Source organism: Anabrus simplex, chromosome 1 (assembly GCF_040414725.1).
Source record: "Anabrus simplex isolate iqAnaSimp1 chromosome 1, ASM4041472v1, whole genome shotgun sequence".
Lineage (NCBI taxonomy): Eukaryota > Metazoa > Arthropoda > Insecta > Orthoptera > Tettigoniidae > Anabrus > Anabrus simplex.
The window spans coordinates 323765774-323793066 of record NC_090265.1 but is presented as its reverse complement, the minus strand read 5'-3'; the positions used below and the strand labels follow the sequence as shown (position 1 = coordinate 323793066).

General features: G+C 42.2%; 1 protein-coding gene across 1 annotated transcript in view; it reads left to right on the top strand.

The window, feature by feature from the left end:
• The first annotated feature begins 580 nt into the window (after positions 1-580).
• LOC136865558 (putative fatty acyl-CoA reductase CG5065) overlaps positions 581-27293 on the top strand; it is a 239617-nt gene continuing 212904 nt past the window's right edge. The window contains exon 1 of the mRNA XM_067142415.2: positions 581-656. The gene's annotated coding sequence lies outside the window, so the exon portion shown is untranslated. The remainder of the gene's footprint in view (positions 657-27293) is intronic.

Below are 27293 nucleotides of genomic sequence, written 5' to 3'. Positions count from 1 at the left end.
TAGTAGACGAATGTTTTGAGTGGCGTCTTTAAAAGTAGGACAGATCACGATATGAAGATAAAGTTGGAATTCAAGAGGACAAATTGGAGCAAATATTGATTTATAGGAAGGGGATTTAGGGATTGGAATAACTTACCAAGGGAGATGTTAAATAAAATTCCAATTTCTTTAAAATAATTTAAGAAAATGCTAGGAAAACAACGGATAGGGTATCTGCCACCTGGGTGACTGCCCTAAATGCAGACCGGTATTGATTGATTTATTGATTGGTCATCCTCCCCAGTTGTATTCCCGAAGCTCCAGGACACAGCCCTTGAGGCGGTAGAGGTGGGATCCTTCGCTGAGTCCGAGGGAAAAACCGACCCTGGAGGGTAAACAGATTAAGAAGAAAGAATAAACCCTGCAGTAATAATAGTAATAGCAATAATAATTTGTTTCTAGTTATTAAAGACTGAAGTTTATGACTTAGATGAATGGCTCATTGGACGGTCGCCCCTTCTCTTACAGCTGGCCAGCCCGTAGGTGGGGGACGCCCACTGTTAAAAGTGAGAGTGAGCGATCTTCAATTGTTCAGTCTCCACGCGGTGGTTAGTTGGACTGTTCGGTATAGTCGGTGTGCTCCGCTTCCCTCATCACACGTGCTGCCTACACTCAAGGTAAGTCACCTCCACTCCCTCTCTAGCGCAGTGGGGTACTAACCATTAAAAACAGAAATCTGCGTGAAGGCGTTCCATTGTACATGTAAGCGATAGCCTCTAAAGTACTTGGCCTTTTACCTAAATCCCAAAATAATGAGTCCGCCTGGTGTTCAAGCAACATAAGATAAGGAAATCAATATAATAATAATAATAACAACAATAATATACAGTGGCAACCACCACAAAAATACGCAGTAGCAAATAATCTACCTTACGTCCCTCTGCGCAGTATAGTTCAGAGACAGGGTGAGACGCTAGAACCGAGTGCTACGTTTACTAGGACTCGAACAATGGAGATGTTGAAGTCCCTTAATCCACAGGTAGTGCCGCCCATAAGTAAGTGTATATGTGTGTGTGGACCAATAATAATAATAATAATGACCTAGTGTTTACAGTGCACTATGTCTTCTGGTATAGGCTAGAGCAATTTTGTTACTTTCATTGATCTGTCTCAGCTTTATCCTTGGCTTGGACAAAATGAAAGTGACTGAGGTATGAGTGATGCTAGTAATGCCATTCCTTTTGCAGCCAGTCCCTGCTATGAATGGTGTGAAAATATTGCTCATAGGGTCAGCCAGTGCATGCATTTCAGTGGGCTTGGCAGACTGATATGTAATAGCAACTTCTGGCTTGGCGAGGAAAGCAACGGGAAACTACCTCACTCCTCATTTCCCTAGTACGCCTCTTCAGTGATGCCTAGGCCATCTATGACAGCTGATGGTGGAACTGTTGAGGATCCAACCAGCCTTCGGGCTGAGGACTAAACATACATACAATAATAATAATATTAATAATGTACTTCTTACCTCGTTCCTGTGATATATGTGCAGTATATAAGTGAGCGTATTTTATTTGCGATATAGAACACTTCCATGTTTTATTTGAGGAAGAGTAAAGTTCAGAGACAGCGCGAGACGCTAGAACCGAGTGCTACGTTTACTGGGACTCGAACAATGGAGATGTTGAAGCCCCTCCCACCGTTTAGGGGTAGTGACTTATCTAGACGCCCCATGTTCAGTTCCCTGTTAGTTGAGTATTCTTTTCATCTGGATCTGAGGGCTGGTTCGAAGTCCATTCTGCCTGTGCTAGAACAATGGAGGAGCTATCTGACAGCGAGATCGCGGCCCCCGGCTTGAAAGCCGAGAATAACGGCCGAGATAATTCGTTGTGCTGACTTCCTAATCTACAGGCTTTCGGGCTGTAACACCATTGCAGTTTAGCAATGTTGAAACGTGTCCAGAACTCCACGACACGACGACCTGAGTTCTGTATTCAGCCAGCGTTCGACATTCTTTTTCCGGACTCATGTTTATAGAACTTGTATTTCTTGTCTACATGTGAGGAATCCATTCTTACATTTTTGCACGGTATTTTTGTTACACCAGGTACAAACACCAAAACTTAAAAATGATTTGGATCATGTATGAAATGGAAAACAAAGCGGATTTTTATCGAAAAAAGCTATACACACTCTTGTAAACAAAGAAGAATGAAGCGGTGGGAGAAGAAGAATGTCCATGGATAACACAAGGCAGGAAGCATTTCGTCAAGAATGAAATGTGACATATTTGTAAAAACAGAGCCTATCAAATTAATGTCATTTAGTAATATCAGCCTTTATGTAACTTGTGTATTCATCTGCATTCAGTTGACTGAGAACTTGATGGCCGAACTGCATATTCACTGGTTTCTCACCATGATGGCCACGGTTCGAATCTGGAATGTGGAATTTTTAAAAACTTACTTCCCTATTGTTCGGGTTTTACGTGAATCTATAGGTCCTGTGGCAATGAATACGATGTCAACAGTCACGTGAAACTACGACTTTGCTTTTACTTCGTGTGATTGGTGACATTAATAATTTCGTATCGTTAAAATACAAGAGTTTAAAAATAGCGCCGCTTTACATTCCATTTTTAAAATAGGAATACTTTCTCTGTATAACAGCTGGGTATTAGTGACTTTTGATTAAACATGTGGAAGAGTCCCTGAATCTCAGCTGATCTCTACCTGCAAGACATACCATCGAACTTTCTCTTGGCCACAGGCACTATCTAATCACCTCTTGAGGATTACAGAATTCACTCCGATTGAGCCGTCTAGACGAGAAAAACAGCAGGTTACTGCCAAACATACGCACGCGTTTTACGTTAGTACTAACACATGCAATAGTAATGGTGGTTGTTTTTGGTTTATTGTAAGTCCTTGGGGCATTGGCCATCAGCTCCGTGAGTAGATGAGGGGGAAGAAAGGAGTCAAAGGTGTGTTTGCGTGTGTGTGTGTGTGTGTGTGTGTGTGTGAGAGAGAGAGAGAGACCTAATATCACAGTGCCGAAAGAAAACGAAAACTACATCGTAAGCTCCTAAAACTAATCTGCAGTAACAATAGTTGACTGGCTGTTGTTATTAGTTGACAGATGCTATCATTCTATTCTGCTATATGGCATTGCTCCTGCAATTACGAAGACTAACCCATCAAACGACAGTCAGAATTACTGTGGCCTATAATTGGGTTGGGCACGTCTACAATAAGTGTCAAATTCAGCATATAAGGACGACTACATACAAACGATCCAGATTGGCTGAATTATCGGCTGCGTATGGTAATTGCCCACGCGCAAGCCTTCATTGTTCTACGTTGCGGGGCCGAATCCTGGCCCAGTCGGTGCACATTTACGAACGTTTAAACGAGGAAGCTTCTTGTCAGTGGATTTACTAGCGCATTAGAGAAAATCCGTACAGAGAAAGGCTTTAGCACCTTAGGGTCTCTTGCAGTTATTATTATTATTATTATTATTATTATTATTATTATTATTATTATTATTATTATTATTATTATTATTATTATTATTATTATTGAAATCAGATACATCTCTGGTGAGATGGCTCCCTGCCTCTGTGGATCAGTGGCAATGTGTATCTCCCCGGATCCCAAGATAGCGGGTTCAAACCCGGCAGAGGTAGTCGGAATTTTTAAGGGCGGACAAATATCCATTCGACACTCCATGCCGTGTGATATCGGCGTTTGAAAGATCCCTGGCGATACATTTGGCGTTTACCCGCCAAAATTCATTAAAACTCAGCCATAGACGTGCAAAAGATAGATAGCAGAGTAAACCCAATCTCTATGCATATAGCTTCATGAATCGAGTTCATCCCTACCTTAGTCTTTATCTCCTCATTCCGAGTACCCACCTGCCATTGTTTCAACCTGTTTGTACCAGTGATCATTCTCGCTACTTTCATATCTATCACTTCTAACTTATGAACAAGATATCTTAAGTCCACCCAGCCTTCACTCCCGTAAAGCAAAGTTGGTCTGAAAACAGGCCGGTGTAACGATAGTTTCTTCCGGGAGCTGATATCTTTCTTACAGAATATTGTTAATCGCAACTGCGAGCTCTCTGCATTACCTTTCCTGGACCTTAATTCAATTTCACTTACCTTTTTTTTCTCCTAGTGGTTTAATGTCGCACTAACACATTGAAGATTTTCGGCGATGCAGGGATGGGGAAGAGCTAGGTTTGGGAAGGAAGCGGCCGTGTCCTTAATTAAGGTACAGTTTCAGCATTTTCCTAGTGTGTAAATGGGAAACCATAGATAACCATTTTCAGGGCTGCCGACGGTGGGATTTGAACCCACCATCTTCCGAAAGCAGGTTCTCAGCTACGCGATCCTAACCACACGGCCAACTCGCTCGGTTTTCACTTCCCTATACTACCAAAGTACGGTACTTTAAATTATCTACGTGTTCTAGCTTTTTATTCCCAATCTGACACCCAGTTCCCGTAGGTTTCTTACCTATTGACATCAGTTTACTCTTCGAAAGGGTTAATTGCATATTATACGCATTGCACCTATTTTCACGTTCCAAGTTATTGCAGGCTTTCACCACCATTTTTCAATAAGACCAAGTTGTCGGCATAGGCCAAATTGCAATGGATCTGTATTATACCGTGGGTTTACAAGCAAAACACAGCAGTTCTAAAACCTTACATCTTTCACGGGCAATGTCTGCTCTCCGAAGAATAAGAACGTTTTCCTTTAAACGTGTGCAATGTTTTTTTAGTATCTTAGAATAGTACTGTGTAGTTGAAATTGTATTGATATATTACACCTGAATAAAATTCCTCTCTTGAAACTTAACAAGAAATTTATAATTAGAAAATGCTTGAACTAAAATGACTTCGTACGACTTAGAGCGGAACAATTCGCATAGGGGAGTGTGAACATGTCCGAACTCAAAAACTGACTCAGTGTGTTTTTGTTGCAAACACACGATAAGCTGGTTTAATAAATAAAACAGCAAGCAGGCATCTTAGGCCTACGGGCCCGGGCGCCGAGCCAAGAGGATTGTAGCCTACATGGGCGCCCGCAGGATCTTTTCCAGAGGGTGGCACATTAACAATTTTCTTGAATATAAAAACCAATATAACGTCAGCAACATTAAATTGTCTACAGAAATTTCCAGTTATAACACATGCTAGATGACTGTCAGTAATTTCAGTTTATGAAATAATCTGGTATGATATTAAACAATTGAACATCAACATTTTTAGAATTCCAGGGGGGGGGGGCAAGTGCCCCCCCTTGCCCCCCCTTGCGGGCGCCCATGGTAGCCTATGTTTAGGGTGACCAACCGTCCCGCATTTTAATGTATTGTGTAAATGTCCCGCGCGGGACGTCATTTGTCCTGCGATTGTTTCGTTTCTGTCTGTACAAATTTTCGTGTTATTTTCATCGGTACGAATTTTCACAATACGTAACTGCCCTGCCATCTAGCTTCAACTAAACATAGCGCAACCGTTGCCAACATTATGATCTTTCAAAGTGCAAAGAAGCAGCTTATAGCATCTTTAGTAATGCGTTCCGGATGTACCTTCCGACTTCCGAGTTACCGTTAGTCCGTGGCGTGGCGTGGCGTGGTGTGGTGTGTGTGGCCATTCTGTAGCACGAAGAGCGTCAACATATAGACATGTTGTATTAACTGATGTTTTAATTTAAGTTTTATGTTTTTTCAAATGGTTTCGGTGTCGGATAGTGATGACCAGGCCCGGATTCTGATGACATGTCATCTTTTAAATTGTTCACCACAGACATTGCTAACTTACCGTATATGCAAATCCTGTTCATGGCCCCCATATTACAGAAATGCATATTTTTAAGGCATTGTTTCGTCAGTTTTCTAAGTATTTCATTTTTAGGTCATTTTCTCGATTTTCACGTCATTATCTTGTCATTTTTTGGAATTTATTAGAATAGTTTATACGTTTTGTGTCATTTTCTCACATTCTTAATGGTTTATGATGCACTTTTTGCGTCTGGTACTGGATATTAACGGAAATGAAAGTGAGGATGAATACGAAGACATGATAATCTTAAACGTTGTTCAACCCTTATTTCTTCGAACATCCACATTCCAGGAGACACATCTGCGCTTGCAGCTAATCAGGGAGCGATGTTAAAATCGAGGGGGTAGGAAGACAGACAACAGTAGGCCCAGTAATGCCAGTCTGGTTAAGTACCTCAGTGCAACCATACGTGTGCTAAGTGGATTTGTGTTATCGGCCGCGATTGTTTTTCGAGTGCATTTAAAATGCCGAAGTTAAAGCCATCTAGGGCTGTTCATTTCAAACAAATAATTTCAGAATTCGACGAGGATATTTTTATCACCGATGGTGAAATTCTTTTCTGCAAAATATGTGAAGTGAAAGTGGCAGGAGATGGGTGATTTAGCGTTCAGCAACATATCGGTCGAGAGAAACACATACGTGGAGTCCAAAATAGTAGCAAGCGAAAAGTTTCTCAACTGTTACTCTCACAGTCATCCTCCGATGGCGATACTTCCTCTGTGTTTTGTAAAGACTTGCGTGAACCTTTGGTTTATTCGAACATTCCACTCTTGAAATTGAACAATATTGAACTGAGAGATTTCTTAGAAAGGTATACGGGCCGTGTAATTCCGGATGAGTCTACTCTGAGAAAGAACTATGTATCCCAATGCTATGACGACACAATAAGGATTATCAGAGAAGTCTGCGGAAACAAAATATTCGTTTCAATCGAAGAAACCAGTGATGTAGATGGCCGTTACATTGCCAATGTTATCGTGGGTACGTTAGAAGTAGATAGACCTGGAAAAATATTTTTGCTCACGACCGAAGTTTTGCAATCTGCGAACCATTCTACAATATGTCGCCTCTTCGATAAATCAACGAGACTACTATGGCCTGAGGGTGTAAGGTATGATGATGTTCTGCTCTTTGTGACTGATGCAGCGCCTTACATAGTTAAAGATGCCAATGCAATGAAAGCATTTTACTTAAAAAAATGGTACGTGTAACCTGCTTAGCTCACGCTTTTCACAGAGTGGCCGAAGAAGTCAAATCAAATTTCCCTGAAGTTGACAAGCTTGTATCCGTAACTAAGAAGGTATTTACTAAGGCTCCATCACGCAGGGAACTTTTCAGATCCCAAGCACCGGACATCCCATTACCACCGCAACCTTGCATCACACGGTGGGGTACGTGGATCGACGCCTGTATTTACTATTGTGACCGCTTTCAGACAGTGAAGCATGTAATAGATTATTTCGACGTACAAGATGCCAAGGCCGATCAGATGGCTCAAGAATTGTTTTCGGTTACGCAAATGGAAGGAAAGCTAGCGTGCATCAAAGCACATATCAGTTCCTTGTCGTCAATTATTACACGTCTTCAGGAGAGAGGCGTGGCTCTAGAAAAATGATAAATTTAGTCAGAACAGCCACAGACGAAAATGCATTCGTGGCGAATCTGGTGTGGCAGTGTCAAACTAAACGTGTTCTTGACAAGAACTCGGGTTTTAACGTTTTGTACTCCATCACTGGGATTTGGCCGGGTGAAGATTTCAGCATTACTGGCATTGAAGAGGAACTTACATCCAGTGATTTAGTGCACTTCAAGTATGCTCCAATAGCATTCGTAGACGTTGAAAGGAGCCTTTACCGAGCTCGATAGCTGCAGCCGCTTAAGTGCGGTCAGTATCCAGTATTCGGGAGATAGTAGGTTCGAACCCCACTGTCGGCAGCCCTGAAAATGGTTTTCCGTGGTTTCCCATATTCACACCAGGCAAATGCCGGGGCTGTACCTTAATTAAGGGCCACGGCCGCTTCCTTCCTAGCCCTTCCCTGTCCTATCGTCGCCATAAGACCTATCTGTGTCGATGCGACGTAAAGCAACTAGCAAAAAAAAAAAAAAAAAAAAAAATACAAAAACATGCTGGTCGACATTCGTCGTTCTTTTTCCTGTGAGAATCTACAAATGGTCACGGTCATCTACTGAAACGCGGAGTGAGGTAAGCCTGTTATGTACTGTAAGTGCACATTTTTCTTATTACCTCTAACCCGATAAAGTGTCTAACTGCGACATTCTCTCTTTTTTGTTCCTCTGATGCTGCAGCCATAAGTTCCACATACCATGAACTGTTATTTTCCTTGAAGAAAAGAACACAGAACTTGGAGTGCCAAACAATAGACTGAAATAATAACCAGTATTTGTGTGCAAATAATTCGTATTTGTCAAATAATACTTAAAGTATATTAGATACATATTAAAATCATTTCAATATACAATGACGTAGTCTGTTTGCATTTTTGTGTGATGAAATTATGTCGGTTTCATTCAAATTTTTAGGTCATTTTTTTTTAAGTTTTCGGGTCATTTTATGGGACATTTGGATATTTATGGGATATTTTTTAAACAGTTTAGGTCATCAAAATCCGGGCCCTGGTGGTGACTGTACTTCTACTTAGTCACTAAAAAGAAAGGCAAAAGGGAAAGTAAACGCGCATGTGCGTAAAATGTAAAGTGGGAAACCAACACGCAATACTCATCTCCTGATCGAAGTAATGTCCACAAGACACTTCACAAGAAGACGTCGATGAAGGATGAAGGGTGGAAAATACATTGTACAACAAAAATGTGTCAAATGTATTTTTCTCTGTTATTACTTCAGTCATAAAAGAGAGAGACTGGCAACACAATGCTTTTGAAAATGTTAAAATATTTGTCATTTTAAAATCACTGCTAAATTAAAATTTTTGTCGCTTTAAAATTACTGCTAAAAATGTAGCTGTCTACCAAAATTGTGGAATGTCCCCCCCACTTTTGACTGTCTTGTCCCTCATTCCTTCCTTCAGTCATCCTATCTATGCTGTCCCGTGTCCTCCCATGAGTTCCGATTCCCGCCAGTTCCGAGTCCTTTCGCGGATTAGCTATCTGCCAATAAATTACACTACCTGAGCGAGTCTCGCCAGTTCCGAACACTACCTGAGCGAGTTTCAGTTTAGTTTTCTATAGCAAAATTGTATTCATTTGTTTATTACTGAAACAAATAAGGTCCATTGTTAGCGCCAGCCGGGAGTGCGTGCCCTCTTTAATGAACTGGTTCCTCTAACAGAGGGAGACGGACGCCATGGACCGGTAGTTCCCATAAGCAGCTTTCGCCTTGTCAGTATCTATATCAGCATGTGCCTTCGTCTTTGAACTGTTTTTATAAAATCTTATTTACAAGTCACTTAGTAATCAGCACGTAGCTTCGTCAAATTGATCTTTTAACTGAATTATTATTCCCTTTATACTCTAATCAATATGTACAGCAAAAGAAACATTTTTTAAAAATACTGTTAAATCACCGGTCTCTTCAAACTGTTGAGTTGCTTTTTCGATTCTGTCAACCATTGCAACATATTTTCTTTTCCTTTTTGTGGCTTTCAAATTCAACTCTGCCCGCATAATTCTCTCGTCTGAATTTTGAGTCTCCTTCTTCAAACACAACACCAAGTCTCTTACACGGGGATGTGGTTTCCCGCATTTCAAATTCAGCTTATGGTTCCAACCCTCTACAGAGTTATTCGTTCTATGCCTCTTCCCATGGCAATTCCACATTTCAATCGGAATATGCACGTTTTCAAGCCATTGCTCGACAAAGTAATCAAAAAACTCGATTCACTTTTTCATTGTCCGGGGCCGTGCTATGAATGTGTAGCCAACCATCTTCTACTTTTTCTGGTTTGAGGAATGCAAGTGCACTACATTGCCTGATGGTGTTTCTGATATCCTGGCTAGTTTGATACATACCCAAAACCCCAATTTATTGCACTTTACTCCAAATACTTTGGCTTAAGTGGAAAAAACAACCTTGCACTTGGACTCTTGGAAATACTTCTTCTATCGCTTTGACAGCTCCAAAGTTTACTATTTCAGGCGACCATTCAGGTATTACATCAAGGATTTTTTTTTGAAGAGGCGAACATAAGTGGCTTTATTTTTGTTTGGAAGCAGTGCGAAAACAGCAGGCGTTGCATTTATCTCCTCTTTGTTGCTTCCCAAGTGTACATGAATGGTGTACACTTCACAGAACTGCTTACTGACACTCGTAAATGTCCCGTCCATTAAGGTTCTTTTTTTTTTTTTTTTTTTCAATATTTCTTTGCCTCTAGGGCTCGCAAAAATCAATAATCTGTCACCTTCACATACGTCAAATAAGAAGTTTGTGCCATCGGGTATACATAGAGTTTCTTCAGCTAAATTTACTTCATCTCGATGCATTGGTTCTTTCTGCAGTCCTTGTGCTTTACTCCTCTGTCTGTACAATGAACTTATTAAACTTTGGAACTGAGGCATTCGAGTCACTAACTCGTATCCTGTCTGATCCAAGTGTCCGAACTCTTCGTCGTATATCTGAAATATATATATATATATATATGGGGCGTTAGAATGGTTCACTTTACCGCTTGCAATTATGTAATTAATTATTGCAATATTGTTAAATTACAATAATTGTTACCGGGCGAGTTGGCCGTGCGGTTAGGGTCGCGTAGCTGTCAGCATGCATCCGGGAGATAGTGGGTTCGAACCCCACTGTCAGCAGCCCTGAAGATGGTTTTCCATGGTTTCTCATTTTCACACCAGGTAAATGCTGGGTCTGTACCTTAATTAAGGCCACGGTCGTTTTCTTCCCACTCCTAGGCCTTTCCTGTACCATCGTCACCATAAGACCTATCTGTGTAGGTGCGACGTAAAACAAATAGCAAAAACAAATTGTTTAGTAAGCATATCACATGAATCATATTAGATCCCTAAGCGTAGTGATATTATTCCTAAGCATATTAGATGAAGATAAATATTATATTATTTAATCATTCATGTTGTAATCTTAGCCTTAAATATAATAATTGTCCGACTCGTTGGCTGAATGGTCAGCGTACTGGCCTTCGGTTCAGAGGGTCCCGGGTTCGATTCCCGGCGGGGTCGGGGATTTTAACCTTAATTGGTTAATTCCAATGGCCCGGGGACTGGATGTTTGTACTGTCCCCAACATCCCTGCAACTCACACACCACACATAACACTATCCTCCACCACAATAACACGCAGTTACCTATAAATGGCAGATGCCGCCCACCCTCATCGGAGGGTCTGCCTTACAAGGGCTGCACTCGGCTAGAAATAGCCACACGAAATTATTATTATATAATAATTTAAAGTGGTTCAAAAGTCCAACAACCGTATGTTCATTTTCTGTATTTGGTTACTAAAATAGCTTGTAAAAAATAAATAAAGAGAAGCAATAATAAAGTTATATGAATTATCCTTACCTGTGAGACTGAAGTGTTATTCTCCTCGCGAGCTCTTTTCCTGGCCACGGAAGCTGCCTTGAACACTTCAACGCTGGCCACATCAGGAACACAATCAAGGTCCACTCCTTTAATAAATTCCCGATTTTTTAAAATCACTTTTCCGGCACATGGTTTTGCAGCACCAATCCACACTTCACTTGATTTGTTGTTGCGTTTCTTATAAAAATGGTAAGCATTAAATATCAAAATTTGGTTTCCTTTAATGCTAGTTGTGAACTCCATGTTTATATGCTCCACTCAAAGACACAAACAAATGAAAACCTACAACCTATTTTCCAGTCTTTGACCGGGTCAGGGATGTAATGAATGAATCAGATATAGGCTGTTATTACTATGGGGTCGCCACTCCCAAAGTGATTTATATTAATGAATGATAGATGCTATGAAATGAGAATGGAGAGTGTTGCTGGAATGAAAGATGACAGGGAAAACCGGAATACCCGGAGAAAAACCTGTCCCGCCTCCGCTTTGTCCAGCACAAATCTCACATGGAGTGACCGGGATTTGAACCACGGTATCCAGTGGTGAGAGGCCGCGTCGTACTATTATTAACCGGTCAAACCTCAGAACTGACAGCTGGGTTTTCCAGAGACATTCGGAACTAGTGGGACTCATTAGCGTATTTACTCAGGCGTGAATACGCGGTAGGAACTCATGGGACGTTTTTCCTAAGCAATTTGTTTTAGGAACTCACGAGAATGGAACTCGTGGGACGGAACCATGCTGTCCAACACGCCCAAGTCTTACACAATAAAATTGAGACGGCTCGCGATGTGAACGGCACATTAGTCAGTTTTTCTCGTCCCGTTTGCTGTTACAGGCTACTGTTTGAAGGTTCATGTATGTTGCAACCTGCTGCCTTTTGACTGGGGTCGCTTATGTCGCCTCGGCTAGGCAACACCTTTACTTGCGTGCTTCTTGTACTGTTGCGACCCCAGTGGCATTGCAGTAAGGTTAAGTGGCCCTCTGTTATTCCAAATTCTCACTCAGCACTCTTTCCCTTCACTTTTTTTTACAAGTTGCTTTACGTCGCACCGACACACTTAGGTCTTATGGCGACGGTGGGACAGGAAAGGACTAGGAATGGGAAGGAAGTGGCCGTGGCCTTTGCCTGGTGTGAACATGGGAAACCACGGAAAACCATCTTCAGGGCTACCGACAGTGGGATTCGAACCCACTATCTCCCGAATACTAGATACTGGCCGCACTTAAGTGACTATAGCTATCGAGCTGGGCTCTTTCCCTTCGTGTTTCAGCTACAGTTGCGAGGATGTTGACAAACAACAGCACACAGAGGCCTCACTCCCCCAAACTCTCTCTGCTCCTACTTGGCACGGTGTTTACACCTTACGTGCTGCTCTAAGCGCGTGTGATGACTTTCACCTGTTACACTTGTGTCACAGCGAACAATGGACCAAGATTCTTTCCATGGGAATTAAACTTGCTACTTTCGTTGTACTAGAGTTCTCACAGCCACAGTGCAGTCTGCTAACTCAAAACACTTCCGCCATATTATTACACGAACCGCACCTTGACAGCTGGTTTGGTATCTTTGTGACCAGTCTCAATGAGTATTATCTCGCTTCACTGGGACGTCAGGAAATAGCTCTGTAGTGAACAGAAGTCCTCTAATTTGCGTCATTTTCATCATAATTGCGCCTTTAGAAAGAAGTTTCTGGACCGAGTGACTTAGCCGTGCGGTTAGGCTTGTGAGGTTGCATTCGGGAGCTAGTGGGTTCGAATGCCACTATCGGCAGCCCTGAAGATGATTTTCAGTGGTTTCCCATTTTCACACCAGGCAAATTCTGGGGCTGTACCTTAATTAAGGCCACGACCGCTATCTTCCCGATCCTAGACTTTTCTCATCGTTTTGTCGCCGAAAAACCTTCGATATGTTAGTGCGATGTTAAACAAGTAGTAAAGAAATAATAATAAATAAGAAGTTTCCGACTGGCGGCCGCTACGCGTTTTTCTTGTGACCCGAAAAGTCATTTAAATTTCTTCTTCTTCTTCAACATGATTAGTCCCGCTGACATGCGGGGTCGTTGATGCGGATCCGTCTCCTTAATTCTTTTTGTGTTGAATACTAGGTCCTTCTCCAACTCCAGTTCTTTGAAATTCGAGATAACAGAGTCTTTCCATCTCTTACGAGTCCCCCCTTTCCTTTGCTTCCGGGAGGACGTGGGTTCGATTCCCAGTGAGAAGTCGAAAAAATTAAGAAACGAGATTTCCATTTCCGGAGGTGCATATGGCCCTGAGGTTCACTCAGCCTACACCCAGGCCTCTCAGAGTGCATGCACCAGTGCATAGCGCTGCGCACGGTGCAAAAGACGACTTCGCTTGATTGACCAGAGTGCAGACCCCAATCCTCGATTTGGAGCAATAGCGTCGTCTCTCTCTTTTCCCACGCCTGTCGCACTCGCTCCGCCTGTCTCCCTCTTCCTCACTTGCTCCGTAGCGCTCCAAATCCGAGCCGAGTTGAGCCGAGCCGAGTGGGACCGATGCACTGTGCACAGGACCTCTGCGCCTCAGTTTGCACGCGTGAGTTTTTGGGCGTTTGAGAGGCCCTGTCCTAGACCAAAAATGAGTACCAGGTTAATTCCTGGGAACAAAGGCAGCCGGGGTCTGCACTCTGGTCAACCACTCGACCCCACAAAGTGCCGAGTTTAAGGATAGTGGAAGCCTTTACCATCCACCACTCCAAAGGCCTTCATGGTCTGTACGGCGGTGACTTTGCTTTTTGCTTTTGCTTTGCACCTTTATCTAGCCCCATATAGCCTAGTTTCATTTCTGATTCTATTCTTCCTTGACACGCCGCATGCCTATCGCAGCATTTTCATTCCTACCACCTCCAGCTTTTTCTCAGAGGCTTCTGTCATTGGTACTGTTTCCAAACCATATACCAAGGCAGGACTAAACATCCTCTTATAAACAAGACCTTTGAGATTTGGTGGTATCCTCTTGTCACACAGGACTCTCGTAGCTGTTCTCCATGTGTACCATCCAGACCTGGCGGCCCCGGTTGCGATTCCCGGCCGGGTCAGGGTTTTTTAATTTAAATGATTAATATCCCTGGCCTGGCGACTGGGTCTTTGTGCCGTCCTTAACGCTCCTTTCCTCACATTCAACACTCGACACTTCCGCGTTCCAATTACACGCAGGTTCATATCATATGGTGCAAGTAGGGGCAAAAGATCTCTATAGGTCAACGCCCCGAACAAACAGCATTTTTTAAAATAAAATAAAAAATAACCATCCAGATTGGACTGTTTTGATGATCTCAACTCCTATTTCACCATCATTCTGCACCACTGAACCAAGATATCTGACATTTTCTGTCATTGGCACAGGTTACCCTTGGATATGTACCAGTCCAGTCCAGTTCGCCCACACGGAATGTATTCAGTTTTTGTTTTGCTTAGTCTCATGCCTTTATCTATATAAATGAAAAACTGCAACCTGTTTTCCAGTCTTTGACCGGGGCAGGGATGTGATGAATGAATCATATATAGGTTATTAGTACGATGGGGTCGCCACTCCCAAACTGATGTATGATAGATGATATGAAATGATAATGGAGACTGGTGCTGGAATGAAAGATGACAGGGAAAACTGGAGTACCTGGAGAAAAACCTGTCTCATCTCCGCTTTGTCCAGCACAAATCTCACATGGAGTAAGCGGGATTTGAACCACAGTATCCAGCGGTGAGAGGCCGACGCGCTGCCGTCTGAGCCATGGAGGCCTTTATCTATATAATGTTTTATTACAATGTATAGTACCGAAGAAACGGCGAGCTCTGAGTTGACTGCGGACAAAAAGATATCATAGGTCGATCTGATAAAACGAACGAAACTATGCTTTTGGGATACTTTGATTCATCGCTTCATTCCCGTATCGGCCCACCCCAAATGGTAAATGAGTTAGTCCACAGCTGCAATGGAGTTCACGTTCGGTGTTCAAGTTTATTTTTTAATTTTATACTACATGTTCTTGTAACTATTATACATCAGTACGTATGCTACTTACGTGAAATGAATGTTGTTTTCAATTTTAATGTGAAATCCACTTGTTTTTCCTGCTTACTTCTTCTTCTTCTGCTTCTTCTTCTTAATCTGTTTACCCTCCAGGGTCGGTTTTTCCCTCGGACTCATCGAGGGATCCCACCTCTACCGCCTCAAGGGCAGTGTCCTGGAGCTTCAGACTTTGGGTCGGGAGATACAACTGGGGAGAATGACCAGTACCTCGCCCAGGCGGCCTCACTTGCTATGCTGAACAGGGGCCTGGTGGAAGGATGGGAAGATTGGAAGGGATAGGCAAGGAAGAGGGAAGGAAGCAGCCGTGGCCTTAAGTTAGGTACCATCCCGGCATTTGCCTGGAGGAGAAGTGGGAAACCACGGAAAACCACTTCCAGGATGGCTGAGGTGGAAATCGAACCCACCTCTACCCAGTTGACCTTCCGAGGCTGAGTGGACCCCGTTCCAGCCCTCGTACCAGTTTTCAAATTCGTGGCAGAGCCGGGAATCGAACCCGGACCTCTGGGGGTGGCAGTTAATCACGCTAACCACTACACTACAGAGGCGATCTTCCTGCTTACTAACCACGTAATAATTTTAGAGATTTAGTTCAAGCTAGAATATCTTTTTTGTGTTCTTTATACTGAAATACTGCTACAGACTTGGGGAAATTGACTGTACATGAATAAATGAAAGAGAAGTACTTCGAATCTTATTTTGAAAAGGTCTTTTTGTGAAATGTACAGTATCCATACATTTTAAATTTCTTGTATGTCCATTTACCACAATTTTTCATTAGAAAGTCAAATAACTTTTGCGGCCCACCACTCAAATTTTGGGCTTTCGAAGTTGAAACACCCTCGTCTAAGAACACAGTATAGATTTTCTGTCGTAGAAAGTAGGGTAGTCGTAGGCTCTTTAGTCGCCACGGTCATTGGATCCCCAGCCGGCAGCCTTTGAGTTGTACCGGAACACTTGCTTTTGTCCCTTACACACTTGAGAGCTATCAACAGCGTTTGCCTACGCTTCTAATACCAGGTTGTAGCCTGTTTGGCCCTTGACTGCTCACTTCTGCAGAAAGGCATCTGTTTATAAACATACATTAAAAATCGGACTTCCACAATAAACTTATCATCATCATTATCATCATCCGACTAGTTGGCTGAATGGTCAGCGTGCTGGCCTTCGGTTCAGAGGGTTCCGGGTTCGATTCCCGGCTGGGTCGGGGAATTTAACCTCATTGGTTAATTCCAGTGGCCCGGGGCCGGGCGATTGTGCTGTCCCCAACATCCCCGCAACTCACGCACCACTCGCACACCGATGCCGCCCACCCTCAACGGAGGGTCTGCCTTACAAGGGCTGTACTCGGCTAGAAATAGCCACACGAAATTATTATTATTATTATTATTATTATTATTATTATTATTATTATTATTATTATTATTATTATCATTCTGTCCTTTCCGAATTACTTGGGTTCGCGGTACGTGTAGATTGATTCGAGTTTTACTACGAGATGCCTTTCCTGACACCAATTTTATGTGGAGGTACATATTCACATCTACATATTTCTGGTAGTGTGGTGTATTGAATGAAAGTGAGGATGTTTATTAAGACTAACACAAAAAATCAGTCCCCGAACCAGAGAATGAACCCGGGACTCTATGAATTGAAGGCCACTACGCTGACAATCAAGCACAATATTAGCGATGCGTTTACAGTTTCGGGCTGTGCCACTTTCTTCCAATTTATTTGGGTTCGCTTCTCTGAAGAAGGTTAGCGCAATGTGTAAACAAGGTGTATCTGATAAAAATACACTTCCGGACTGACGAACTTAAAATGACTTATTTTCGTTTCTTCCTCAATATAGACGACTGTAATCTTTACGACTGAGTTTAGCCAGGATATGACAGCTTATCTGAAATGCATTTCCTGTGTATTTTGATATCTTGTTATGCTGGAGGTTATATGACTAAACACCTATATCTAATAGCTGTGCAATCGTTGAGTAGGTGGACTAACAAATGAAGTTGGAATGATTTGATTTCTCCATGCTGCACTAGTCCTAAGTACTGTAATACGCCTGTGGTAGACGAGTACCAAATTCCTGGGACAAGTTCCAAATTAAGATTCCCAGTTTAATGGCTGAATGGTCATTATCTTGGTCCCGGGTTCGATTTCCGGCCGGGTCAAGGAATTTTAATCTTAAACTGTTAGTTCCCTTGGCTCGGGGATTGGGTATTCCAGTATTCCTGCAATTCACACACAACACTACCCTCCACCACACTAACACACATGATCCGATACACGGCAGATGCCTCCAGAATCGTCCGAGACTCCATGTTATAGGCTAAGGGCTGCAAGAGGCTAGCATTAACCTTTTTATTTATTTTATTTTTTTATTGGGTACTCGGAATGAGGAGATAAAGGCTAATTTAGGAATGAACTCGATGGATGAAGCTGTACGCATAAACCGGCTTCGGTGATGGGGTCATGTGAGGCGAATGGAGGAGGATAGGTTACCTAGGAGAATAATGGACTCTGCTATGGAGGGTAAGAGAAGTAGAAGGAGACCAAGACGACGATTAATAGACTCTGTTTCTAACGATTTAAAGATAAGAGGTATAGAACTAAATGAGGGCACAACACTAGTTGCAAATCGAGGATTGTGGCGACGTTTAGTAAATTCTCAGAGGCTTGCAGACTGAACGCTGAAAGGCATAACAGTCTATAATGATAATGTATTTATTTATTTATTTATTTATTTATTTATTTATTTATTTATTTATTAAGAACGCGGCTGTAGATTTGGAACTCTAATTGGGCCGATGAGGGTTAGCCAAGTATTTTCAGATCAAAATAATTTCTAGACAACATTTGCTATGACAGTGTTCAATATCTCATTCTAATGAAGAAGGACCAATGTATCTAGCAACAAGAGTCTGACCTCTGTATGACGTCATCGAGTGACACAATAGTGTTCCCACTATCGGCAGCCCTGAAAATGGTTTTCCGTGGTTTCCCATTTTCACACCAGGCAAATGCTGGGGCTGTACCTTAATTAAGGCCACGGCCGCTTCCTTCCAACTCCTAGGCCTTTCCTGTCCCATCGTCGCCATAAGACCTATCTGTGTCGGTGCGACGTAAAGCCCCTAGCAAAAAAAAAAAAAAAAAAATAGTGTTCCCATCCGTGCCACGCGGTTAACAAATGGTGTAGCTCTGCGTTTCGACGTGGTAGAACGTCGTATGAGCTGTTCCTCGATTCGTCTAAGTAGCTAATACACGTGTATGGCAAAATAAAATCACATAGTGAACATTTGTTAAAACCGCGGTGCCTAGAAGTGTGAAAAAAATTATTTCTTTCGCAAAATGTCGCGACATAATGAAAAATAAAAGCCTTCAAAATTTTCGAAAACGTATTCGAGAGAATAGAGTGGCTTTTCAGCATTCCAAAATGTCCAAAATCACCAACATCGAGCGTCGAAAAGCTAATCGGGAGTGTCTCGAAGTTAAGCGTCGTGAAACGTGTTTTGCTCTACTGGAGCCCATCCGAACACATCTACTGCCCCAGGGGGGAAAATGATTTGGAATCATAATTCTAAAGATATGTAAATTTGTTTGTAATTAAGAAATACAATATTGAACCCACTCTGACTAGATACTTTGTTGCGATAATGCCTATCACACGGTAAATATTTTACGTCAAAGCCTGCAGCTGTAGCTGCAGAACAGCACAGTTCTTTATATTATTAATTTTGCCAGCGGTCCAACGTCAGACTAACACACACAAAGTTATGACGACGGAAGGATGTGAGAGAATTAGGACTGGGAAGATAGTTGGCGGGGCCTTGATTTAGTTCGGTTAGGGTCGCGCAGCTGTGAACTTGCATTCGGGAGATAGTGGGTTCGAACCCCACTGTCAGCAGTCCTGAGGATGGTTTTCCGTGATTTTCCATTTTCACACCTGGCAAATACCGGGGCTGTAGGGCGTCGGCCACTTCGTTCTCACCCCCAGCCCTTTCCTATCTCATCGCCGTAAGAACAATCTGTGTCTGTGCGCCGTAAAGCAAATTGAAAAAAAAAAAGTTTTCGGGGACGATGAAGTGCCGAAACTTTTGTCTCGCGGGTGTTATTTTACGTGCTGGTAAATCTACCGACACGAGGTTGACTTATTTCAGCGCCACTGGACGGAGCCAGGATCGAACTCATAAACTTGAACTCAGAAGGTCAGACTAAGGTCAGCAGGTTGATGAGGCGGTGAACCACGTGCTCTTTGTATTTGTGTAAGATTAGACTCCAATACTACTCTTACTACCACAACTCCAATATTTACCTGGAGTTAGCGTCGATATTCTGGAAAAACTACAGTTTAGGTAAATACCGATATTCGAGCCGCAGGTATACAAGCGGTCCAGTTTGTCACTTTTACAGAAATTTGTCGCTTGTTGCAAACTATGATCTTGTAAATATCTGCAAATCGTATTTTAATAAATTCAGTGGATAGTAATACACGATACCTCTCTGAGTAGTGGTTTTTATTTTTAAGGATTCTGACAACCCGCCACCAAAATAATAATAATAATAATAATAATAATAATAATAATAATAATAATAATAATAATAATAATAATAATGGGCCGATGACCTTCGATGTTAGGTCCCTTAAAACAACAAGCATCATCATCATCATCATTAATAATAATAATAATAATAATAATAATAATAATAATAATAATAATAATAATAATAATTTTTTAATACATCGAGTTGAGCCTCTATGGACTGCGTGGTAACAACCAACTCCATTTTAATGTCTAGGTCTTGTTCTTGTTCCGGCTTTGACTTCCTGCCAGTATCTTCTGAGCCCAGCGACGAGTGCCTGTTTATGCTCTTCAGACAAAGGCCCTTTCCGTCTTCTGGAAGTTGATGCCATTTTGAAAACTTGATAGTTGTTCACCAATCTTCGGAATGCGTTCCTGTCATGAATTTCTTGGTATGAAATACCAATCTGCCTCAGATCTTTTTCGCATTCCTGGAACCATCTCGGCCTTGCTGCCTTAGATTGAATAAAATTTCATATTCTTTTTGTTAGTCGTTCATCAGTAATAATAATAATAATAATAATATATCGGGCGAGCTGGCCGTGCACTTAGGAGCGCGCAGCTATGAGCTCGCATCCGGGAGATAGTGGGTTCGAACCCCACTGTCGGCAGCCCTGAAGATGGTTTTCCTTGGTTTCCCATTTTCACACCTGGCAAATGCTGGGGCTGTACTTTAATTAAGGTCACGTTCGCTTCCATCCCATTCCTAGGCCTTCCCTGTTCCATCGTCGCCATAAGACCTATCTGTGACGGTGCGACGTAAAGCAACTTGCAAAAGAATAAATAAATAAATAAATAAATAAATAAATAAATAAATAAATAAATAAATAAATAAATAAATAAATAAATAAATAAATAAATAAATAAAATTAAAGTGTGTTTTGCCGGGCTGAGTTGCTCCGGCGGTAAAACGTTAGCTTTCTGAGCCCATTTTGCCGGGTTTCATCTCGGGTCTGTTCAGTTATATTTAAAGGTGCTCGAACAGGCAAACTTCATGTCGGTAGATTTATTAGTAGTAATTACTGGGACGTAAAATCAGTACCGCATTATTATTATTATTATTATTATTATTATTATTATTATTATTATTATTATTATTATTATTATTATTATTATTATTATTGTTTCGTTTCGGCCAACTAAGGACCATGTAATTTCAACTGTTTCCTTCGAGCTTTAATGTTGGTCCACTATTCCTTCATTCGTATACGGTGTTGCTCCTTTCGCTCTTTAGTAGTATAAATCAAGGGTTCTGCCGCCACCTCCACCTCCGGCTCCCTGGGGCCCGTTCCTCCTGCTTCTCCTCCTCCCGGGGGGCCTTCCCAGGGGCCTCTTCCTCCTCCCGCGGGAAATTTGAATTTTGCACAAAATGGCGGCTATACATGACTCCTTAAGGGTGCTTACGCAAGATGGCTGCAATAAATAGGTTCTTATGAGACTCCCTTGGGATGCTTGCGCAAGATGGCGGCTATACATGGCTCCTTATGAGACGCCTTAAAGGCGCTTGTGCAAGATGGCTGCTGCTCTTATCAAGAAAGCTAGCTTAGAGGCTAACGTGCCGTGCTAGTTCGATTCATTAAATTTGGGGCGTAAATGTAAAATGTTAAATATCTCGAAAACGGTGCATCGTAGAGCAAAACGGACAAAATTTTTCTGCCCAATGCGTAGGTTCGCAGTATGAGGAACATGATAGCATAAGAAAAACATAGTCTAATGATGAGATCAACGGTTTGGTTCCTACTTAGGCCCTTTGGCATTTGCTCTGTTTTAGCTTGTATTGAAGCAAGTTTTTGTAACATGATCAGGTCTAGCTATGGTAGACAGTATAACGTGCCGTGCCGGTTCGATTCATTAAATTTGGGGCTTAAATGCAAAGTGTTAAATATCTCGAAAACGGTGCATCGTAGAGCAAAACGGACAAAATGTATTACGTAGGTTCGCAGTATGAGCAACATGATAGCATAAGAAAAACATAGTCTAATGATGAGATCAACGGTTCGGTTCCTACTTATTCCCTTTGGCATTTGCTCTGTTTTAGCTTGTATTGAAGCAAGTTTTTGTAACATGATCAGGTCTAGCTATGGTAGACAGTATAACGTGCCGTGCCGGTTCGATTCATTAAATTTGAAGCTTAAACGCAAAATGTTAAATATCTCGAAAACGGTGCATCGTAGAGCAAAACGGACAAAATTTTTCCGCCAAATGCCTAGGTTCGCAGTATCAGGAACACCCCTAGGCCGTATCATAAGGAGCTGTGTATAGTCACCATCTTCTCGCTGCTATCTTGCGCAAGCAGCCCTAGGGAGTCTCATAAGAGCCTATGTATAGCAGCCATCTTGTACAAGCGCTCTTAAGCCGTTTCATAAGGAGCTATGTATAGCCATCATTTTGTGTCCGCCATCTTGCGCAAGCATCCCTAGGACGTCTCATAAGAGAAGCAGCCATCTTGTGCAAGCACCCTTAAGCTGGCTCATAAGAGCAGCCACCATCTTGTAGAATTAGATAGCCGTCAATGCCAAAGGGCCTAAGTAGGAACCGAACCGTTGATCTCATAATTAAACTACTTTTTCTTATGCTATCGTGTTCCTGATACTGCGAAGCTACGTGGTAGGCAGAAAAAATTTGTCCGTTTTGCTCTACGACGTACCGTTTTCGAGATATTTAACATTTTGTATTTAAGCCCCAAATTTAATGAATCGAACCAGCACAGCACGTTATACTCTCTACCATAGCTAGACTTGATCATGTTACAAAAACTTGCTTCAATACAAGCTAAAACCGAGCAAATGCCAAAGGGCCTAAGTAGGAACCGAACCGTTGATCTCATCATTAGACTATGTTTTTGTTATGCTATTATGTTCCTGATACTGCGAACCTAGGTATTTGGCGGAAAAATTTTGTCCGTTTTGCTCTACGATGCACCGTTTTCGAGATATTTAACATTTTGCGTTTAAGCTTCAAATTTAATGAATCGAACCGGCACGGCACGTTATACTGTCTACCATAGCTAGACCTGATCATGTTACAAAAACTTGCTTCAATACAAGCTAAAACAGAGCAAATGCCAAAGGGAATAAGTAGGAACCGAACCGTTGATCTCATCATTAGACTATGTTTTTCTTATGCTATCATGTTGCTCATACTGCGAACCTACGTAATACATTTTGTCCGTTTTGCTCTACGATGCACCGTTTTCGAGATATTTAACATTTTGCATTTAAGCCCCAAATTTAATGAATCGAACTAGCACGGCACGTTAGCCTCTAAGCTAGCTTTCTTGATAAGAGCAGCAGCCATCTTGCACAAGCGCCCTTAAGGCGTCTCATAAGGAGCCGTGTATAGCCGCCAACTTGTGTCCGCCATCCTGCGCAAGCATCCTTAGGGGGTCTCAAGCCATCTTGTGCAAGCACCCTTAAGCCGTCTTATAAGAGCAGCCGCCATCTTGCGCAAGCGCCCTTAAGGCGTCTCATAAGGAGCCATGTATAGCCGCCATCTTGCGCAAGCATCCCAAGGGAGTCTCATAAGAACCTATTTATAGCAGCCATCTTGCAGCAACCATCTTGCGTAAGCACCCTTAAGGAGTCATGTATAGCCGCCATCTTGTGCAATTAGCGTCGAGAGATGGCTGCTGTAGAATTTTTTAAATTATCCGCCACCACATTTCAAAGGTAATTAGCTCAAGAGTGCAGGACTGAGGTTTGCGATGCAAGATGGCGGATGACAACTGACGGATTTTTTTAAATTGGCCGTCACTACGATAAAGATAGCAGCACGGTGCTCTCTTGATTAAAGATGGCGGATGACAGCTGTCAAAAAAGCACGTGGGTTTGTTTCCAAACAACAGCATGTGGAATTTTTCAAATTACCGCCACCACATTTCAAAGGTAAGTAGCTAAAGAGTGCAGCACGGTGCTCTCTTGATTAAAGATGGCGGATGACAGCTGTCAAAAAAGCACATTGATTTGTTTCCAAACAAGAGTACATGGAATTTTCCAAATTGCCGCCACCACATTTCAAAGGTAAGTAGCTAAAGAATGCAGCACTGAGGTTAGCGATGCAAGATGACTGATGGTAGCTGTCAAAAAAGCACGTAGCTTTGTTTACTTATTCAAATCTCGCGCTAGTAAGGTTTAGTTGGCAGCACTGAGGTTTAGGCCCGTCAAGATGGCAGCAGTGAGGTTAGCGATGCGTTGTTGTCGATGATAGCTGTCAAAAAGCACGTGGTTGTCAAAAAAGCACGTGGCTTTGTTTACCAATTCAAATCTCGCGCTAGTGAGGTTTAGTTGTCAGCAATGAGGTTTAGGCCCGTTAAGATGGCAGCAGTGAGGTTAGCGATGCGTTGTTGTCGATGACAGCTGTCAAAAAGCACGCCGCTTTGTTTACAAATTCAAATCTCGCGCCAAAATTCAAATTTCCCGCGGGAGGAGGAAGAGCCCCCCGGGAGGAAGAGGAGGAGCGCGCCCCTGGGAAGGCCCCCGGGAGGAGGAGGAGTAGCGGGCCCTTGGGAGCCGGAGGTGGAGGTGGCGGTAGAACCCGTGATTTATACTACTCTCTTTCGTCCATGCCTTTCCAGTTTTCAGGGTCGGCTTTGGATATCTTCAAATGAGATCCCAAATATCTTCAAATGAGAAATTACGCTTTTGGACCGCATTATTATTATTATTATTATTATTATTATTATTATTATTATTATTATTAAGTTACTTTTCTACATTTTGTCTTGGTCCGTACTCAACAATTCTTTCATCGTTGCGTCATTCCATTTTTTTTAATTTTTTTTTTTTTTGCTATTTGCTTTACGTTGGACCGACACAGATAGGTCTTATGGCGACGATGGTACAGGAAAGGCCTAGAAATGGGAAGGAAGCGGCCGTGCCCCAGCATTTGCCTGGTGTGAAAATGGGAAACCACGGAAAACCATTTTCAGGGCTGCCGACAGTGGGGTTCGAATCCACTATCTCCTGGATGCGAGCTCACAGCTGCGCGCTCCTAACCGCACGGCCAACTCGCCCGGTCAGTCTTTGTTTAACAGGATTTTGAAAACGATGATTGACACAACTAAATTACGCTTTTGAACGTTATTCTTTTCTCATAGCGTTTTCAAAAATACTTTACATTAAGTTATATCATTACCACGTACGTAGGCCGTGAGTTTACATTCGGAAGATGGTGGTTCGAACACCATCGTCTGCAGCTCTGAGGATGGTTTTCTCATTTTCATAGCAGGCACGGCTGCTTCCTTTCCAGTCCTACCGAACACAGGTCTGACAAATGCATTTACTAGGGTAATGCATATTTTAACCGATCTGTATAGACCATTCGTCGTTATCTTAACACAGTCCTGAACTTGCCACCTGAACTCTAAAACAAGAATTAATGGTGATGATCTTCGTTGTTTTAAAGGATCTATCGTGTTGGGCATCTTCCCCTGAATTATAATTAACGCCGGTCATTAATTTGATAAGTTGCGTTCGGGAGATAGTTGGTTCGAACCCCAATGTTGGCAGCCCAGAAGATGGTTTTCCGTAGCTTCCTATTTTCACACCACACAGATGCCGGAGCTGTACCATAATTAAGGCCTCGGCCATTTCCTTCCCACTCCTAGCCCTTTCTTGTGTCGGTATGACGTTCAGCAATTTGTAAAAAAAAAAAAAAAAAAAAAAAAATAGAGGCGGGCTGGACTTCCCTCGGAAATTTTGGCAGACGGAAGTTTGAGTCACCGAAGAGTAGGTCAAGGCCATCTCGAGAAGCAACTGACAGATGAATAAAAACCTGTTTGACCACTTCTAAATTAAAGCTGTAGCCTGTAATGTTTCCAGCTGGTGAATACCGGTCTCTAAAGTGTGGAGCTGTGTCTCGTGAGGTACATGGTTCAGTTTCGATTAGCTTACCTCATATCCCGAGTCATCTTTTCCAACTCGCTTCTGTACTTCCTTATCTACTTTACCATGAAGTATGTTCCGGCTTAAATTACGAAATTAAAAACAAAATGTGCAAATATTTCGTTACTCGCTACCACTGAAGATTTTGGAAATAACCTGGAAAGGGTAGTGGGTCAAGCAGCAGGGAAACCTTTCTGGACAGTAATAAAGAATCTTAGGAAAGGTGAGGAAAAGGAAATGAACAGTGTTTTGGGTAATTCAGGTGAACTCATAACAGATCCCAAGGAATCATTGGAGAGGTGAAGAGAATATTTTGAAAATCTTCTCAACGTAAAAGGAAATCTTCATGGTGGTGTTGCGAACAACCGAGCTCATGGGGAGGAGGAAAATGATGTTGGTAAAATTACGCTTGAGGAAGTGGAAAGGATGGTAAATAAACTCCATTCCAGCAGGAATAGATGAAATTAGACCTGACATGGTGAAGTATAGTGGGAAGGCAGGGATGAAATGGCTTCATCGAGTAGTAAGATTAGCATGGAGTGTTGGTGACGTACCTTTAGATTGGACAAAAGTCGTAATTGCACATATCTATAGGCTAAGCAAGGGAACAGGAAGGATTGCAACAACTATCGAGGTATCTCATTGATTAGTATACCAGGCAAAGTATTCACTGGCATCTTGGAACGGAGGGTGCGATCAGTCGTTGAGAGGAAGTTGGATGAAAACCAGTGTGGTTTCAGACCACTGAGGGGCTGTCAGGATCAGATTTTTAGTATGCGCCAGGTGATTAAAAATGCTACGAGAAGACAGTTGTATGTATGCTTCGTAGATCTAGAGAAAGCATATGATAGGGTACCGAGGGATAAGATGTTCACCATACTGGGGGACTATGGGATTAAGGGCAGATTATTAAAATCAATCAAAGGCATTTATGTTGACAATTGGGCTGCAGTGAGAATTGATGGTAGAATGAGTTCTTAGTTCAGTGTACTTGCAGGGGTTAGACAAGGCTGTAATCGTTCACCATTGTTGTTCGTAGTTCGTAGTTTACATGGATCATCTGCTGAAAGGTATAAAATGACACTGATTGATTCAGTTAGGTGGAAATGTAGTAAGCAGTCTGGCCTATGCTGACGACTTGGTCTTAACGGCAATTTTTGTCGAAAGCCTGCAGTCTAATATCTTCGAATTTGAAATTAGGTGCAATTAGTATGGTATGAAAATTAGCCTTTCGAAGACTAAATTGATGTCAATAGGTAAGAAATTCAACGGAATGGAATGTCAGATTGCTGATATAAAACTGGAACGAGTAGATAATCTCAAGTATTTTGTTTGTGTGTTCTACCATGATGGTAATATAGTAAGAGAGATTGAATCAGGGTTCAGTAAAGCAGTGAGCTCGCAGCTGCAATCAACAGTG